At 48.1% G+C, this 10,373-nt stretch overlaps 1 pseudogene; it reads left to right on the top strand.

Moving 5' to 3' along the window:
- Nucleotides 1-7,551: 7,551 nt before the first annotated feature.
- Nucleotides 7,552-8,527, top strand: LOC133770627 (sorting nexin-2-like; annotated as a pseudogene).
- Nucleotides 8,528-10,373: the final 1,846 nt, after the last annotated feature.

The following is a 10,373-nucleotide window of genomic DNA, read 5'->3' as shown; positions in this document are numbered from 1 at the left end:
TTCTCTCTGTCTCTCTCTCTCTCACTATCCACTCTGCCTGTCCAAAAAAAAAAAAAAAAAAAAAAAAAAAAAGAGAGAGAGAGAGAGAGAGAATGTGCGGAGCCTCCTAGAGGGAGGAGATGTTTGAAGGGGAAAAGGAAAGAAATGCATGATGTCGGGTTTGTGTGGGATTTGGAGGGTGGCTGAGGGGGTTGTGGGGAATCTACGCCATGTGGGGGAAGCCAAGAGAATAAGAGTGGGAAAGGAGCCGGTGCCGTGGCTCACTAGGCTAATCCTCTGCCTGCAGCGCTGGTACCCCGGGTTCTAGTCCCGGTCAGGGTGCCGGATTCTGTCCCGGTTGCTCCTCTTCCAGTCCAGCTCTCTGCTGTGGCCCGGGAGTGCAGCAGAGTATGGCCCAACTTCTTGGGCCCTGCACCCGCATGGGAGACCAGGAGGAGGCATCTGGCTCCTGGCTTCGGATCGGTGCAGCGCCAGCCATAGCAGCCATTGGGGGGTGAACCAACAGAATGAAGACCTTTCTCTCTGTCTCTCTCTCTCACTGCCTAACTCTGCCTGTCAAAAAAATAAAGATAAAAGAAAAAAGAGTGGGAAAGAAACTGCCCAGGTGCGATTCCCCGACTCCCTGGTTATGATCAGACACCCTTGGGTTTTCTCTGGGACTCTCCGGGGACGATCTCAGTGGCTCTTGGTTACTTTTGGAGAGTGATTTTTTTCCCCCTAAACATGACAATTCTGGGCCTGGACTACAAGGTTTCCTGGAGTTTTTGGGGGGGAGTAGGGAGAAGGGGAAGAAACATACAGCGATAGCAAAAATGGTTTGTGCTTGGTGCCGGTTTCATGGGCGGCTTCGATTTTCTTTACATTTTTCTAGACTTCTCCTATTTTCTTCACTGTACGAGGAGACTCCAGAAAGTTCACGCAAATACAGTAAAACTTTGTCGTACATCTTTGTCAGGCCAGTCGTTAGGAATGTGATCCTCCTGCATTTTATCTGTGATCGCTTTGAGATTTAACGTGCGTGGGTGAAATGGCCATTTTTTCCATCCTATACTTGTTTAGAGCCGTTGTCTATGTGCCCCCTAAACTAGGGCCTTTTTGCTTTTTTATTAAAAAAGAAGCTCATGAAAATGGAATTAGAAAGGAAATTATTCTGATGCAAAAGCAAATCTTGAAACCCCCTGTGATACGCATTTCCCAGACTCCCTCACACGTGTGGGTTTCAAATATTCTCCCCCCCCCACGATGCACTGAGTTTTCAATTCGATTTTCAAGGCCTGTGAGAAGCCCCTCGTGTTCCCCTTCTGATAAAGGACACGCAGTCACGGTTGTCCTGTGGCTGTTGGACCCACACTGCACGGCGCGTGCGCCAGGACCCCGAGCCTGCGGCCTCGCCGTCGTGGCCAGGTGTGGCTGCTTCCCCTCTGACCTCTGCTCTCTGCTTGCCTCGGGCTCCCCGGGAGTCCCAGCCGCTGTGATCGGGTGCTTTTGTGGGCTCTGCCCCTTCGACCTCACCACCCCTTCCCTTCACTTGCAAATGGGGTCTGGTTAAGAACCATCCCCGACCGACTCACACAGACAAAATCGCTGTTTTGCATTTAATGTGTCATCGCGGGAAATTCTGTCACCACGGCTCAGCTGAGGGTACCTATGCTTCCAGGTCTTGGGAGAGGCAGTTTCTGGCTGCCCGCTCGGGGGACCAGTTTCTGGGTTGTCCAGGACTGTGTTCTCTGGGTCCAGTGCTCCTCGGGGCTGCAGCCGTGAGGGTCCCTGCTGGTTGGGACAAGCCCGGTGCTCACCACGGCCTTTGACCCCACTGTCGCCGTCAGCGGCTGTGTTCAGCCTCAAGGAGGCCGCGTGGCTTCCTGTTGCAACAGGCCAAGGACATGCCCACTGCCCTCCTAGATCCCGGCAAGAATCGACTCAAATGCAGGACCTGTGCTGCTCATTATTGCTCTCGAGGGAGTGACAAAGCTGTCAGGGCAGGGACAAGGGGTCTCCAAGGAGAGACCTCTGCTACAGCTGACTCCACCTGACCACAGCGCCAGAGAAACGCAGCCCACAGAAAGCAATGAGCAAGGCTCCAAAGGCCCATGTGCTCGGACACTGGCCCTGGCTCAAGCCAATGAAGTGCTGCCCTTGGGGTCTGCAAATAAGGGCTGCCTATCTACAAACAGTGCAGCTCTTTGCTTCCGGTTCTTGGAAATTTGCATATCCCAGTCCGCTTTGGGAGGAAGAGAGGATTTTTTTTCCCGACAAGATTATTTTAAAAACACAAGGCTCTCACAGGACCAAAAGCACACGCTCACAGCTTCTAACTAGGTTAGCTAAACAAGGACGCTCCGCGGAGGGAACTGCTGGCACTGGCTCTATTTTAGGCATTTCAGAAGAACACTGGCGATCATGCCTTAGACTGGATAGAGTGGCTATTTAGGGACGCCTCTTTTTGCCGAAATATTTGCTGAGCATTTTTATAAAGCGCTTTACATCTGAAAGAACAAAACGGTTTCCGTAGGAGAGGTGGGAGAGGGTGGGCCGGAACACGGTGCTCCTAATGCTGGTGGGTCTGTGTCCCAATGAGTGTGTCGTAGGGTTCCTGTCGAGCAACCAGATGGAAAGCCAGAGCAGAGACGGCAACGTAGATGGGCAGAAAACAGCACCATTGGCCCCCTGCCTCTGTGGCCGTCCCAGAGCTGTTACCTTCCCCAGTGGACAAGGCACGAGCAGAGAAGATGTTCCAAGGGGTCGTGCCCCCTTCAGCTTGGGAGGATGGGGATTTGGGGGGAGGGAGACCCACTCAGGCCGGGACGGGGGGGAGGTCTGTTTCCAGATGGTTCGCCCGTGATGGCTCCCAGCCACTTGGCTGTTGTCACTCCACTAGCTCTGGGCACATTGGCCTCACTGGCTTCGGGGGTCGTGGAGGAAATATGGTATGGCCAAGAGTCTCGTTCTAGACTCTGCATGAACATCGCGGTCTGGGGGCGCAGGTGGTTGGCCTGGGGTTCAGACACCCGCAGCCTGCATTGGAGCACCCGAGTTTGAAGCCCGCTCTGGCTCCAACTGCAGACCCTGGGAGACAGCAGGGATGGCTCGAGCAGTTGGGCCCCTGCCTCCCACATGGGAGACCTGGACTGAGTTTCTGGCTCCCAGCTTGTTGTGGGCATTTGGAGCGTGAACCAGCGGAGAGGAGTGCGGGCAGCGAATACGTGAGCTGGCAACCAAGAGGGCTTTCAGCTGTCTCCCAGCTCTATTTATAAGGATCCTAAGGACAGACAACGTGGGTGGGATAGGACAGGTGCATCCTGGGAGGGTGGGCGTGTCATTCCCACAGGTGACATTGCAGAGGTATAAAAGCTGGCAGCTTACCTGGACTTTAACCACCTGTCCAGCTGCACCGGGCCACAATCACGTGTAGAAGTGAAAGGCAAGAGGCAGACGAAGCAGTTCTCCTTCTGGGAGGAATAGTGCGTGGCTTCCTGTCCCTCCGGTGTTGTGGCCTGGGAAAGCAGCAGAAGATGGCACAAGCGCTTGGGCCCCTGCACCCATGGTGGGAGACCTGGAAGAAGCTCCTGGCTCCTGGCTTCGGATCGGCGCAGCTCGGCAGTTGTGGCCATCTGGGGAATGAACCGGTGGATGGAAGACCTCTCTGTCTGTCTCTCTCTCTCCCTCTGTAACTCTGCCTTTCAAATAAATAAATCAATCTTTTAAAAAAACAGTACTGTCCTGTGGGCGACTTGTTCCCAACATGCACTGAATGACCCAGAACGGGCAATCCAATGAAACTTTGTGTTTCCATCCACGCAACACAGATCGGAAGAGACGGAAGCATCCCAAGGAGTTGTTTTCAGAAAGCATTTCTCGGACCCTTGGGGGTATCACCCAGGTAGACGCCACAGGCATTCAAGAGAGAGAGCCTTCTGTGCACTGACCACAGGACTGGCCCGGGGAAGCCATGGGCATGTGTGTGTGGACTTGGCCTTGGGAGCTGTGGTCAGGGAGACTTTCCTCTGTCGAGGGCTTCACTCTCATTATCACAACCCCCTTGGGAAGCTCTGAAGTTCTGTATCAACCTGAAGCCGAAGATTCTTAAGCACAGCTTCAGAGTTTCAGGAAAGACAGAGCTCAAAGTCCTTCTCAGCAAAACAGAGATTACTGCGTGGTGTCCTGATGACCAGAACGGAAAGCGCTGTTTGATCAAAACTGTAAACTTGGGGTCGGCGCTGTGGTGTAGCGGGTTAAGCCGCTGCCTGCAGTGTTGGCATCCCATATGGGTGCTGGTTCGAGTCCTGGCTGCTGCACTTCCAATCCAGCTCTCTGCTGTGGCCTGGGAAAGCAGCAGAAGCTGGCCTAAGTGCTTGGGCCCCTGCACCCACCTGGGAGACCTGGAAGAAGCTTCTGGCTCCTGGCTTTGGATCGGCGCAGCTCTGGCTGTTGTGGCCAACTGGGGAGTGAACCAGCGGATGGAAGACCCCTCTCTCTCTCTTTCCTTGCCCCTCGTTCTCTCTCTGTGTAACTCTGACTTTCAAATAAATAAATAAATTTTTAAAACTGGAAGTTGTGTGGTACCAGGTTCCATCCCTTGGAGGATCCTGACAGCCACCAGCAGATTCTATGGGCTCCTTCCAAGCCACGGCGGTCTCATCAGAACGTCTGCACCCTGTTTTCTCTACAGAGTCAGAAGTTGGGGGGCAGATTTTCCCTGTCATCTCTCTTATTTGATTCAGTTTCTGAGCCTTTAGGTAAGAAATGAAATATGAAAATATACATATGGGGCCAGTGCCATGGCTCATTTGGTAAATCCTCTGCCTGTGGCGCCGGCATCCCATATGGGCGCCGGGTTCTAGTCTTGGTTGCTCCTCTTCCAGTCCAGCTCTCTGCTGTGTCCTGGGAGGGCAGTGGAGGATGGCCCAGGTGCTTGGGCCCTGCACCTGCATGGGAGACCAGGAGGAAGCACCTGGCTTCTGGCTTCGGATTGGTGCTGTGTGCCGGCCGTGGCAGCCATCCGGGGAGTGAACCAACAGAAGGAAGACCTTTCTCTCTGTTTCTCTCTCTCTCACTGTCTATGACTCTACCTGTCAAATAAAAAAGGAAAAAAAAAAGAATATATACATATGATAAAGAAGAAATAGTTCTTTTTCATATTATACAGTTATGTACACAGGAAACTAAGGGAATTAATTCAAACATTAAGGGAATCAAGAAGACTGGCAAATTTTATTTATAAAAATCAATTGTTACCTTATGTTTCAACTGAATCAAGTTACAAGGTAGAATAGATCAAAGACATCGTTTACATTAGCGAGCTAGAACATTTTTTTAAAAAATTTATTTGACAGGTAGAGTTACAGACAGTGAGAGAGAGAGACAGAGAGACAGGTCTTCCTTCCATTGTTTCACCCTCCAAATGGCTGCCACGGCTGGCGCTGCACCGATCCGAAGCCAGGAGCCAGGTGCCTCCTCCTGGTCTCCCATACGGGTGCAGGGCCCAAGCACTTGGGCCATCCTCCACTGCACTCCCGGGCCACAGCAGAGAGCTGGACTGAAAGAGGAGCAACCAGGACTAGAATCGGCGCCTGTAGGGGATGCCGGCGCCGCAGGCGGAGGATTAACCAAGTGAGCCACAGCACCAGCCCCCTGGTGATAACATTTTTTACATATCCAGGAGGAAGTTTAACAAGAATGCTCTAATATGAAGGAGATAATGTGCTACTGAGTAAGATGGTTTTATTAAGGGCAGGGGCTGGTAATACACTGAGTAAAACATTGGACAGAAACCCCAGTCTCCTGTGTTGTAACATCACATGGTGACTCAGAGTGAGTCCAAAAGATCAAATCCAGGATGTGTTTCAGGAGCCGGCAGAGGGAACCCGGGGAGAACCCAGTCCCACGACGTACGAAGCTGTGTTACAAACTTAACGTGGTCAGGGCGAGGGGACACAGCACAGATCAGTGGCACAGGGCGGGTTCTCATCACACGTTATTGTTTGACAACGATACTACCCAATGGACTGTTGTAAAAAACCACATGGGGGGAGTTAGTTGATTGTTTGGACCGCAGTTGATCTCAATGAACATCTAGTTAATTGCAGAACATGAATGGCAGATGGAGCAGGATTCTAACTGTGAAACATTGAATTACGAGGGTGTGACAAGGTGGGTGGGAGTTTCTTCACGTTACTGTGACTTCATCAGTCCGTGGCATGTAAATGTCTTAAAATATCACATCGTGTCCCATAAATATGTCCAACTCTCGCACGTCGATAAAAAGATAGGAAACTTGTAGGAGGTAAAAATGTTAAGATTATAAACAATTTCTAAGCACGATGCTGAAGATGACAATTTTAAAGGAAAATACAAACTGACCTAGAAATCTTACACTTAAAGCTCATGTATGGAAAAGCCAAGATAATAAAACTAAGATGCACATAAAAACATGGGAAACGTGTGTAGTATCGATGCAAGGTAAAATATAAAATATGGAGGGAATAATAATAGAAGTGTCCAATCTGTTCACACACAGATGAGCACAAGTTACACATCCTGTGAAGCATGCAATGTCATTGGTAGCTGGAAAAAATGTACATAAAAATATGACTTCGTTGCTTATCAAATTGTCAGAGATTGAAAAGACTGATAACCTCCAGAATTGGTGAGGATGCAAGAAAAATGGTTAGTCTCCTTCTCTGTGGAAGTGTAAGTTTTTATAATCTTCTAGAAGGAGGTTTGGAAATAATGATTCATAGGTTAAATACTGGGGCCTGTGTTCTGATGCAGTGGGTTACACTGCTGCTTGCTCCCACATGGGAGCAGCTGTTCAAATCCTGTCTGCTCTGTTTCCCATCCAGCTCCCCACTACTGTGCCTGGGAAAGCCATGGAGGATGGGCCAACTACTTGGGCTCCTGCAACCCACATGGGAGACCCAGCTGGATTCTTGGTCTTAGCTTCCTCCTGGCCCAGGAGATAGATAGAAAGATAGATAGATAGACAGACAGACGGATAGGTAGATAGGTAGATAGATGATATGGAGAGGTAGAGAGAGAGGTGGGGAGAGTGGGAATCCAGATGAGTAACGGCTGAATAATTGTAGATGAACGGTACTGAATCTCTCTGGATGTGGAAATCACGAACACTTATTTACGTGCATTTTCTACTAAACTATGAATCATAATCACTGATGAATAGGAGACATAAATGGGAAATTTGCAGATAGATAGCCAATAAACCCTTTAAAAATTCAACCTGACTCATCATAAGAGAATTAAAACAATGATCTGACACTGATCTGAAATGATCACTTTGGCAGTTGTCTCCGATGATGAGTTCCGCTGTGACTGAGGCTCATATAAACATGAAGGAGGGATGATGAGAATTAGCACAATCTTTCTGGACAATAACTGTGAAACCTGTCACAAAAGTATGAAAGTTGTGCACACCTGTTAGTCTAAAACTGAAAATGTTATGCACCAAGGAAATTAACCTGAAATTTGAAAAGGGCTAGCTTTATTGCAGTGGTATTTAAAATTGAGAGCAGAGTTGTGAAACTTCAACCTTAAATGGAAATTATGGTGCCTGCAAACAAGTCTTTCCACGTTGGTTATATTGTGCCACCAGCTCCAAAAACTAGGATGGCGGAGGCCAAAGTGGGTGCAGAAGGCTCATCACCCACAGAGTTTATAGAAAACTGGAGAGCAGCTCTTGGAAGGTATCCGGATCCTGCTTTCAAGCAGTTCTTCGAAAGTTGAAGCTGCTAAGAACAGTCAACACACAGGTTCTGGGTGGAGAATGAACATTGAAGATGGTGAACCAGGCTGTGATGCTGTCCACTAAAGGACAATGAGTCAGAAAAGCAGCAGCAGTTTGAGATTCTGGTTCAGCAACTTGAGAAGCTTCAGGCCACAGTCGAAGCCTTGGTCTGTCACAGGAAAGAACTTTAAGTCAACACAGCTGCCTTTGCCGGGAGTGCTGCCGTGTTGGGTAATCCCGGGCAATCCATGTTGCTTGGTCTCGGCTCACAGGGGTTAAGAAGATGGACAAGTTACTTCAAGAACAAGTGTTTGCCAGCTTGTGTATGTTTTCAGAAGGAATTAGTGACGACATTCCTCTTACTGCTGTAGGTTGTTGTTTGACCATCAAATGAAGTGCTGGCAGAAGTGGAAAGATGCTCAAGTTAATTTGCTCCAAGAAAATGTGAAAATGAGGCCAAAATGATGGTTGCTAGCAAACCAGATAGAATGCAGCAAGCTAAAAATGAGATAAGAGAGGAGGAGGCAGAAGTACAACAAGGAGAAAGAGATTTCGAGCGGAGCTCTCTAACCGTTCTGAGAGGTGGAAAGATCTCAGAAAGACAGAGTAAAGGATTTTGACACTGTCCCCATGAAGTCCTCACAATTGCGGGCACAAACACCACCGGGGGCTTGCCTACCTGAAGCCATGGCCATGGCCAAGCCGGCAGAGGACTCCTGCTGGGAAGACCTAGGATGTTCGTCCAGTTATGCTGAATTCCAGGCGAGAACATCTAAAACCATCTAGATCAACCACTGGATACTTTATGAGTGATGGGGGCTTTTGTATATATGCTCAGACATTTTATTACCAGCTGCATGTCCCGGATGTCTTTGAACTAAGTGGACTGCGACATGGCGTTGTGCAACGCTCTGCTGAACTGAACGCCACTATGTCTCAAATACTTGCATTTAAGAAGAGCAATGCAAGGTGAGAAAAACTCACCCTGGTTTTTTCTTTACAGTATTTTCTGTAGGTTCACTGCCTTTATGATGTAAATTATCAGTGCATGGGTTAATGTTCACTTATACATTCCTGTAGAGTAATTATGATTTTGTGATGACACTAATACAAGGATGTTCCTTGTGGGGAAAAAAAAATGAACCTTCCAGGAGTGATTGATAAAAAGATCATTTAAGATCTGACCTCAAATCCATCATCCCTAGGTTTTTAAGGTTTTACTGGTGTGTTCTAAGCCTTCAGTAAGTAGAGAGTTAACTTGATAACTTAAGTATTCTTGATAGGAAAAACTGAAATGCTTTTAAAAATCATTCTTTAAGATCAGCTTTACCTTGTAGCAAAACAGAATGAGAATCCCACCAAATCCCCTGAAATGGAAGAAAATATGCATTAACATAGGCTGACAAAAACTAGCCTAAAACAAATGACTCCAGTCCCTCAGTGTGTATAAAGAATATATTGACCAGAGGGTTCATTTTGGGAATCTACAGTGCTGTGGTTCAAGATGGCATTTCAAATCAGTGAAAAGAGTGGGCTTTTCAGAATCCGTGTTGGAGCCAATGACCTCTCTTTGTCGTTAGATTCTTACTTTGCCCTGTGCACAAATATAATTGCCAGAGGTTGTTAGATCCTTGCCTACCTTATGCACAAATGCAATTTCCAGAGCAACAAATAATCACACCAACAGAACTGTCACTTGCTCGAACATTTAGGGAAGGTTTCATGGAATTCTGGGGTAGGAAGCCACCCAAAACGAGATGGAGAACTTAGAAGCCCTGAAAGATAGGACTTGCAGATTGGACTGTGGAAAGCTTACAGTACTTTCCAGGAAAAATCTCCATGAGCAGTAGTCGGTCACTTACCAGCGATGGATACCAGATGGAAATGTTCCCAGAGGCACTGCTGTGGAAACCCAAATGGATAAAGGCCAAATGCAAAGCAATATACTTTTTATTATTTTTATTTTTTATTATTTTGACAGGCAGAGTTAGACAGTGAGAGAGAGAGACAGACAGAAAGGTCTTCCTTTTTCCGTTGGTTCACCCCTCAAGTGGCCGCTACGGCCAGTGCATTGTGGCCGGTACGCTGCGCTGATCCGAAGCCCGGAGCCAGGTGCGTCTTCCTGGTCTCCCATGCGGGTGCAGGGCCCAAGCACTTGGGCCATCCTCCACTGCCCTCCCAGGCCACAGCAGAGAGCTGGACTGGAAGAGGAGCAACCAGGACAGAATCCGGCGCCCCATCTGGGACTAGAACCCGGGGTGCCGGCACCACAGGCGGAGGATTAGCCTAGTGAGCTGTGGTGCCGGCCAAAGCAATATACTTTTAAAAGATCAATAAAATTGATAATCCTTCAGCAAGGTTGGCAACAAATTTAGGAACGAGGAAGTAGGAAACAGATTATTAGGAATGAAAAGGGTGTTCAGAACAGTTGCAAAGGAGATGAATTGTAATTGGAATTGGAATCAGGCTCTTTGTGACTCCATAGCAGTAAGTTTGCAAATGTCCATGGAGGGTAATTTTTAAGAAAATATAAATTATTAAAATTGACACAAGAAATATTTTGTAGGACAAATAGAATTCATTTGTGCATATAAATGAAATATATACTTGTATTAGATACATGCTAGACTTG

This window comes from Lepus europaeus, chromosome 11 (assembly GCF_033115175.1).
Source record: "Lepus europaeus isolate LE1 chromosome 11, mLepTim1.pri, whole genome shotgun sequence".
Classification (NCBI taxonomy): Eukaryota; Metazoa; Chordata; class Mammalia; order Lagomorpha; family Leporidae; genus Lepus; species Lepus europaeus.
This window is presented reverse-complemented; position numbering and strand designations above follow the sequence as displayed.